Here is a 9,370-nt window from a genome sequence, read left to right as displayed (position 1 = left end):
TGCATGTCCAGATCCTCTTACCACAGACAGCACACAGAGGCAGAGCTGCAATTGATATTATTCCCCTGAGGGAACCTTTATGGGCACATGCACTGCTGCCCATTAATTCTCAGTCAACCCCAATCAGCCAGTGGGGTAAGAATGAAGCCACTATCCTACAGGCCGTACCCCCTTTGGGGTCCCAGATGGTGGGGTTTCTTCTTTTAGGCCAAGGTTGGACACTGCTCTGGTACTGGTTTCCAGTTAAGACACACCCGGGTGCAGGGGTTTGTCTCTGGTCCCTGGCTTACTGCAAACTTGCAAAACTGGTGGGCATCAGGGCCATGGGTGCTGAGCAAGGGTGCTGTACAAAAGTAGGTGCAGAAACAGTTTGGCAGTGAGAGAGGACAAAAGCAGTGGTGTAACCATTGTCATGACTCTGGATGTCTTTTACCTTCCTCAGGAACATGCGATTCCTCAAGCCTGAGTTTGCCCTGGATCAAAATGACTCCCCAGTTATTGTCAATTGGATTGAAGCCAGAAAGATGGCTGCCATATCTCACAAGGGGAATGAGACAGGCATTAGGGGGAAAGAGGTGGATGTAGGAATTGCAGGGGAACATGAGTGGGAACATTTAGGAAGGAAAATGGGGGGCAGGGAGAAGATGATGCTCAGATGAGGCAGGAGGCTGAGGAAAGAAAGATGTAAGGGCAGCAGAAGGCCCAGTAAGCAAAGAAGCCGCAGGTGAGGATAGTAAAGGGAGGACAGGAGGCTGGAAATTCCCCTGGCAGAAACCAAACCCTTGAGCAAAGAAGGGAAGTGGGTGGCCTGGAGGATGCCCAAGCAGGAGGGGGAAACAGGGGAGGCCTTCTCATTCTTCCTAAGAAAGTAGGGCAATAGCTCAGGTCTTTGTGCATGAATGCATGGAGCATGACTGGAACAACAGCATAGGTGGGATAGCTCGCACGACTGGAGCAGTCATGGATAAACTGGCATGCATAAACTGTTCAGGAAAGACAGGCAGGGGAGAAGAGGGGGAGGAATTTAATGTAAAATTTAATGTAAAAGCTGTACAGCTCCAGTATGAAATGAGACAGGCCAGTAGAAAGTCTCTGGGTTTGGGTCAAGGAAGAGAGCAACAAGGGTGATGTTGCGGTGGGTATCTTCTAGAGACCACAAGACCAGGAGGGTAAGGTGGATGAAGCTTTCTTCAGACAGCTTGCAGAATTTTCAGATCATGGGCCCTGGTTCTCCTAGGGGACGTCAATCATCCTGACATCTGCTGGAAGGGCAATACAGCAGTGCACAGGCAATCCAAGAAGTTTTTGGACAGGGAGAGTACTGAGGACACTTTCCTGGTGCAAGTGTTGGACAGATCAACTAGAGGCTGTGTTCTTTTGACCTGGTATTCACAAACAGCTAGGAATTGATGGGGACTATCAATGCCCAAGTGCATGGCAACCACAAGATGATTGAGTTCAGGATCCTGAGGAAAGGAAGGAAGAAGAGCAGTAGAGTTAGGACCCTGGGCTTCAGAAAAGCAGACTCCGACTCGCTCAGGGAACTGATGGTCAGGATCCCCTGGGAAGCCAAACTGAGGGGGAAAGGAGTCCAGGAGAGCTGGTTGTATTTTAAAGAAACCTTACTGATGGCACAGGAATGAATCATCCCAATGTGCAGGAAGACCAGCAAGTATGGCAGAAGACCAGCTTGGCTTATCAGGGAACTTTTCAGTAAGCTAAGACACATAAAGGAAGCCTACAAGAAATGGAAACTTGGATAAATGACTAAGGAGGACTATAAAAATATTGCTCAGGCATACAGTGATTAATTGAGGAAGGCCAAAGCGCAACTGGAGTTGCAGCTAGCGAAGGACGTGAAAGATAACAAGAAGGGTTTCTACAAGTATGTCAGTAACAAGAGGAGGATCAGGGAAATTGTGGCCTCTTACTGAATGGGGGAGGCAACCTAGTGATAGATGATGTGGAAAAGGCTGGAGTACTCAATGCCTTTTTTACCTCAGTCTTCACAGGCCAGGTCAGCTCCCAGACTACTGCATCTGGCAGCAGTTTGGGAAGGAAGTGAGGATCCAATAGTACCAAAGAAATGGGTTAGGAACTATTTAAAAAGCTGGACATACACAAGTCCATGGGGCTGGATGCAATGCACCTGAGGGCAATGAGAGAGTTGGCTGATGTGATTGAAGAGCCATTGACCATCTCTGAAAACGTGCGGTGCTTATGAGAAGTCCCCAGTGATTGGAAAAGGGCAAAAGTAGTGCCTATCTTTAAGAAAAGGAAGGAGGATCTGGGGAACTGCAGACTGGTCAGTCTCACCTCAGTCCCTGGAAAAATGGAGCAAGTCCACAAGGAATCCATTTCTAAGCACCTGAAGGAGAAGAAGGTGATTAGGACCAGTCAGCATGGATTCACCAAGGGCAAGTCATGCCTGACCAACCTGATTGCCTTCTATATGATGAGATGACTGTCTCTGGATTCAGGGAAAGCAGTGGATGTACCTATACCCTGACTTCAGAAAGGCTTTTGATATGGTCTCCTGCAACATTCTTGCAAGCAAGCTAAGGAAGTACAGGCTGAATGAATGGACTGTAAGGTGGATAGAAAACTGGCTGGAGCATCAGGCTCAGAGGGTAGTAATCAATGGTTGGCTCTCTAGTTGGCAGCCAGTGTCAAGTGGAGTGCCCAGGGGTCAGTCCTGGGGCCGGTTTTGTTCAATATCTTCATCAACGACCTGAAAGATAGCATAGAGTGCACCCTCAGTAAGTTTGCAGATGACACCAAGCTGGCAGGAGTAGTAGATATGCTGGAGGGAAGGACTGGGATTCAGAGTGACTTAGACAAATTGGAGGATTGGACCAAAAGAAATCTCATGAATTTCAATAAGGACAAATATGAAGTCCTGCACTTAGGAGGGAAGAATCCTGGGGACTGAGTGGCTGGGTAGCAGCTCTACAGAAAAGGACTCATGAATTATAGTAGACAATTAGCTGAATATGTGCCAACAATGTACCTTTTGTCATGAAGAAGGCTAATGACATACTGAGGTGTATTGCCAGCAGATCGAGGGAAGTGACTCTTTCCTTCTATTTGGCATTGGTGAAGCCACATCTGGAGTACTGTGTCCTGTTTTGGGTCCCTACTACAGAAAGGATGTGGGCAAATTGGAGAGTCCAGGAGAGGGTAGTGAAAATCGTTAGAGGGTTGGAGCACATGACTTCTGAGGAGAGGCTGAGGAAAGTGGGCTTATTTAATCTGAAGAAGAAAAGACTGAGGGCAATTTAATAACAGCCTTCAACTACCTGAATGGTGGTTCCAAAGAGGAATCTCCATCCTTAGAAGTTTTTAAGATCCAGCTAGACAAAGTCTCAGTTGGGATGGTATAATTGGAGATGGTCCTGCTTTGAGCAGGTGTTTGGACTAGATGACCTCCTGAAGTCCCTTTCAACCCTAATTTTCTATGATTCACTGTTCCTGAGGTTTCTTCTCTGTCCTTAAGAATCCTCCAATTCTTCTTAAGGAGTCCAGAGGAAGCCCTGTCCAGTGGTTTTGCCCTGGCTGCTGGGGAAAGGTGGACAATAATGGCAAACTAGGGATGCCAAGGTCCAGCTCTAGACACATCCAAGTACTGCAGCAGTGGAGTGGTGTTCAGATAACTACAATTGTGTGTCAAGACAGGTTGGGGATCTCCTCTTGTTTGTACTGGTTCTTTGGCCTCCAAGCCAGTTTGATAGAAAATGGGCAGGGACAGAGGAAGGCATAGAGAGAACTCAAACTCTCTGGAAGGATGGAGTGGTTCTGGGATAAGAGCGGGGTTCTGAGTCCTGAGGAAGGGGCTCTACTGAGTAGGGATGAGCTGTAGTGAGGCTAAAGTGATGTGGTTTATCCATTGGAGAAAAGCCTGCATCTTGGAAAAATATTAAAATCAGCAGAACCCCATGAGAGCAGTGCCTTTGATAGCTCAGCTAGTAAAGCAGGGGACTGCAACATTCTCTTGAATAAAGTAAGTTGAGAGGTCCCCCCAGAGCCTGAAACTGAATGAGGCACTCCAACCCTTTTGGTCTCATCCTCCCAATTGAGCTATTTTGGCAAGCTGCAAAGACAGCTGCTGATTTTGCTGGGCCAGGCTTTGTGAGCTTGTTTCCTCAGGCATTGCCCAGAAGGGAGAGCTTTTAGTCAAGTTCCCAGAGTGAGATGGCCTTTGTGGTGGGCCAATAGGGGGTGCTTTGGCCCTGAGCTGACCACCTCACTGTGCCTGACCAAAACCAAGCTTTGGATGCCTTCTCAGGGACTCCAACTTTTGGCCAACTCCCTTTCTGGAGCACACCGGCTGCCACCACCTGAGCTCCAGTCTTTGTTAGGGCTCTGTGCCACTTGGGGTACACAGGCCTTGTAGTCCTAGGGGTTGCTTAGCCCCAGCAGGATATATCTATGTGCTTCCTATAGCCTGAAGCATAGAAAGTAGCCTCCCTTAGCTAGTCGAGCAAAGGGAGCAAAAAGGCTTGCCCAATCCCTCTCAAACAGTTACTGCCAGGCTTGCTATGATTAGAGATGCTGACCAATCAATTTGAAAAACATCAGCGTTACCTATTGGAGTGACATTGGCTTAAACCTAGCCCCCATGTCATGTGGTCAGAACTCAGAACAATGGAGAGGCTAGATCACCCCACACCTGAGCCAGGTCTATGCAGCAAGTTGGTTGCCTAGGTAACCAGGTCGGCAGACATGGGAAAAGACAAAGAAAGAGAAAGGAAAAAAAAAACCCAAACCCTAAGTGAGTGAGCAGAGCCACTGGCCCTACAAGTTTTTTGTCACAGCCTTCTGCCTGCCTTCCTCCCCTTGAGTTTGAGTCTAGCTGGGCTTGCTTTCCCTGGGGTTTTTTGGAGACTGGAGACAGAGGAAGTTAGAACTGGGACAGACCAGCTAGTTAGTCAGTTGGTAAGAGATAGACCCAGGGTCTGCAGATGTTGTTTACTACTTCACAGATTAAAATGTATTCTTCTTCTCATTTGCATATATGTGTGTTTATTGAACCTGGTGATCATCACTACAGAGGAAACCTGCCTGGCACCTGCCCCAAAGGGGTTTGGCTTCCCTTTAAGAGGCTTGTACAAAGTAACCATGCTGGTTGGGGAGACCTGGTTGTGGGCAGTTGCTTAGGAGAAGGAGCTCTGAGCAGGTGTATGTTGTTATCTCTCTCTTCTTTAGTTTATTGTCTTAATAAAGTTTCTGTCAGAAGACTAGGGTTCTTCTGCTGAACCCACAAATAAACACGTTATATCAGACTTGGCTTGAGAGCAAGCTCTGGTGGTTTGGAAAATAATGGACCAACTAACAGTCCTTATACAGCCAAACCACTCCAGAAATGCAGCAGAAGACTAAAAGGGAGTCAGGCAATATTTGAATTATTCTTGAGAGCAAGTGGAGCTACAAAAATTGAGGAACATGAAGTAGGCCTTTTTTAATATGACAGGGAACTTTACTGCTGCTTTAAAGGCAGCAGTAACTTTATTCAATAGTTTTACACTAAGTGCAAGAGGCAAGTCACTTCTGAGATGGTAACTAAATTTGAAGTGTATTGCAGGCCTCAAACAATATAAACTTTTGAGAGGCATCAGTTTGGTGGGACAGGGAGTTTGGGGGTGGGAGGCAGAGGCATGACTAGCAATTCTTGTGCCCTGGGCAGAGATGGGGTGGGGTGGAAGGTATGTGTGTGTGTGTATGTGCACAGGTATGTGGCTGCTGCTGTCAGGGCTGACTCTCTGTACCTTGCTTGCTTGGGTCTGGGACCAGCTGTGCCTGGCTGAGGCAGTTGGGTCATGCACTCCCCAGGAGCTGTGTCCTCTCTAAATCAGCTGGTGCCCCCATTACCACCCCTAGTAATACTACAGACAGGGCAAGAGTGAGGGCGTGTGTGTGCACGTGGAAAAGCACGCTTGCTTGCCTCCTTGCCTGTCACCTAAGTGGGAAACGCTGCTGTCAGGAGGTGCACCAGTGCTCTCAGGGGGTCCCCATGCACCCCCTATGCATTGTGACTGGGCTGGTGAGAAGTTGGCTGCTGCTTTCAAGATGCCTTTCCTGTCTTGGTGTTGTTTGTCATTAAGTACCAACACCTCCCTGGGTGCAGCACTAATGCCAGCTTTGGGCTCTTTTTAACGACTCTTGCCTGGGGAAGACCCATTTTGTCAGTCCCAGAGGCTGTGTATTCCAGGCCTGCACCACATGGTCATGGTTGGTAGATCTGCCCATGCCAGACCTGGGCAGGTAGAGCTCCCACAAATGTCAAGAAAGTCTGTGAGTAGGGGTTGTGGCAGCCCAGTAGGGGGCGCTTCTGCCCTGAGCCACCTGCCTCACTGTGCCTGACCAAAAACCAAGCTCTGAGTGTCTCCCCTAGGGCACCTCACATCTGGCCCACCCCCTTCCTGGAGCACATCCACAAGCCTGGGGTAACTGCTGCCACCACCCAGGGGTCTGGTCGGTATTTGGGTCCTGTGCCTCCTGGGGTACACAGGCCTTCTAGACCTTGAAGGTGCTTGACCCACTGTGAGAACTTGGTATGGTTCCTTAAGTGTGAAGCATGGAAGGTAGCCTCCCTCAGTCAGCCAAGTATAGGGAGCATAAAGGCATGCCTCTTCCAGTAAGTACCACTGAACTTGTTATAGTGGAGAGCTTTATTGGTTAAAGAGGGTAGGCTTGGGGAAAGGTACAGGTTAGAGAAATGTCATATAACCCAGAGCAAACAGTACAGCTTGGTAGCCTTTTGTTATGTAAGCTATATTTCTAGATAAGTTTCAGGTAAGTTACTCACAAGTATTATTCAGAGGCTGATTGAGCTTCCTCTGGAAACAGACAGTTCATTGTATCATGAGTTTCCAAATGCCTTTCCCAAGCTGGAGGGACCCTTAAATAACCTTTATGACCTCACCTTCCAGGCCCAATCAAAGGCAGGTGTTGTCTGATGCTGACCAATAAATTTAAAAAGCAGGGTGATCATCTCCAAGGGTGTGACATGGCTCAAGTTCATGCCCCCATGCTAGTGCTTAAAACAATAGAGACTAGGTTCACTCCCCCTGTACCTGCTTCAGGTCACACACCCTTAACTTGGGGCAACCAGCTTGACAGCCAGGTGAGGAGACAATGACAAAAGAAAAAAAACTAATAGGAGAGACTGGGATGGAATTCTTCCACAGGGGTAGGGGGGCTGTCCGCTTGGGCTCTGCATTGGGTATTTTTTAAACCAGCTCTTCTGTGGGTTCTCACTGCATCTGGGTGGGGAATGAACAACTGTTTACTAGCCCTGATCTCTGGAGTTCTGTAATCTGGGGGCTGGCTGTCCTTATTTCACACCGGGAGCCAGCTGCCAAAGCTGAGCATGGGGATGAGAGGTGCCTTTGAAAAGCAAGTTGGGGCATTAGGAAGAAGATTGGTATTTACCCAGTCATTAGTGCTAGAAGCTGCCACATCCTGAACTCTCATTTGGTGCTAAAAGGCCTCAGCCCAAGGTGGGACAAAGGCAAGCTGCTGAGGTCCTGACAGCTGGTAAAGCTCCTGTGAGGTTTATACATGGAAGAAGTGTCAAGTTTGCAGTCTGCCAGTTCTTAGTGCTCTTTACTCCTCCCACACAGTTTATAGGTAGCCCAAAAATGCGGGGGGGGGCGGGAAAAACATTTCAAACTGCATTGGCCGGGAATCGAACCCGGGCCTCCCGCGTGGCAGGCGAGAATTCTACCACTGAACCACCAATGCTCCAGCTGTTTATTTGGTCTCACAACATCTGGCTAAGTGCTGCACAAAGCTCTTCTTGTTTTTTCTGCATGCATCTGCCAGCTTGGATCCTTCTCCCTTTCCCAACTTCTTGGAAGGGAAACAGCACAAGGGGCCGGGCCAGCTCTGGGGTGAGGCACCCACGGGAGGGGATCCAGCTGCTGGCAGGGCAGCAGAGGGCAGCAGCACCCACGCCACGCACTGGCAGCTCTGCCCCCACCTGCCGCTGCCTGCTGCCTGGTGGCCCCGGGCCCTGCCACCCCCTGGGAGCCTGCTGCCCTCCTGCCCTGACCAGGACCTGATGGGAACCCATCTTGCCCTGCCAGGAGTCACTGCCTGCGCTTTGTCTCCCCTGGCACAGGCCAAGCACCCAGGCAGAGGGGCCAAGCAGCCGGCCTCTGATGCCAAAACCACATCACCTGCCCCAGGGCAGCGCCTCCAGCCACTCGACCTCTCTGAAGCCTGCTGGCAGCCCCCAGTATGTGCTGCAAATGCATGCAGAAAAAGCAAGAAGAGCTTTGTGCAGCACTTAGCCAGATGTTGTGAGACCATCTAAACAGCTGGAGCATTGGTGGTTCAGTAGTAGAATTCTCGCCTGCCACGTGGGAGGCTGGGGTTCGATTCCCAGTCAATACAGCTTGAAGTATTTTTTTCCCGCCCCCCCCCCACGCATCCTTGGGCTACCTACAAACTGTGTGGGAGGAGCAAAGAGCACTAGGAACTGGCAGACTGCAAACTTGACTCCTATTCCATGTACAAACCTTACAGGAGCTTTACCAGCTGTCAGGACCTCAGCAGCTTGCCTTTGTCCCAACTTGGGCTGAGTTCACCACACTGGGGTTGGGGCTAAAGGGAAGTTGGGGATGTGGCAGCCTGTAGGACTAATGACTGGGTAGGTGCCAATCTTTCTCCCAATGAATCAACTTGCTCTTTCAGCTAAATGAGTCTTGATCACTCCCTATCATGTAAAATTCTGGAGACTTTCCATGAGAGTTAGTGAATTTTTCATAGATTTCATAGACATTAGGGCTGGAATGGAACTTGCAAAATTGTCAGGTCCAGGCCCTGCCCAAGGGGCAGGAGGTCTGCTGGAATCATTTGATCCCAGCAAAATAAGCATCCAAGTGTGTTTTAAAGGTGTCCAGAGTAGGTGCTTGCACCACTTCTGCAGACAGTCTATTCCAGACTCTGGTGAGTCGTACAGTAAAGAAGCTTTAAATGTCCAACTTAAAACGGTCTTCCCGGAATTTGTGACCATCAGACATAGTCTTCCTTTGGGGTGCCCCGGTGAACACATATTTTCACAGTTCCTGGTGCACACCCCTAATATAGGCCACCATCAATTCTCCCCTGAGCCTAAGCTTTTCCAGGCTGAAGACTCCCATGCCTCTCAGCCTCTCCTCATAAGGCCTGTTGTCTCATCCTCTGATCATGTGCATAGCTTTCCTCTGGACTCTCTCAGGATTCTCCACATCCTACCTAAAGTTCAGAGCCTGGACAAGAAGCCTGAACAAATTCCACTTCCCCTGGGTTTGTCTGAATTATTATTGTTACTGAATCTTCCTTGGTTTGAGAGTTGGTGACACAATAAAGGACTACACTTGTGTAG

At 49.1% G+C, this 9,370-nt stretch overlaps 1 non-coding gene across 1 annotated transcript; it reads right to left on the bottom strand.

Annotated features, from left to right (window-relative positions):
* Positions 1–7,672: 7,672 nt before the first annotated feature.
* Positions 7,673–7,743, bottom strand: TRNAG-GCC. Its single transcript has one exon. It is a non-coding gene; the product is annotated as a tRNA-Gly (tRNA).
* Positions 7,744–9,370: the final 1,627 nt, after the last annotated feature.

This window comes from Crocodylus porosus, unplaced genomic scaffold (assembly GCF_001723895.1).
Source record: "Crocodylus porosus isolate Cpor-Errol unplaced genomic scaffold, CroPor_comp1, whole genome shotgun sequence".
NCBI classification, from domain to species: domain Eukaryota; kingdom Metazoa; phylum Chordata; order Crocodylia; family Crocodylidae; genus Crocodylus; species Crocodylus porosus.
Note: the sequence above shows the minus strand (reverse complement) of the source record. Positions and strands in the feature narration are given on the sequence as shown.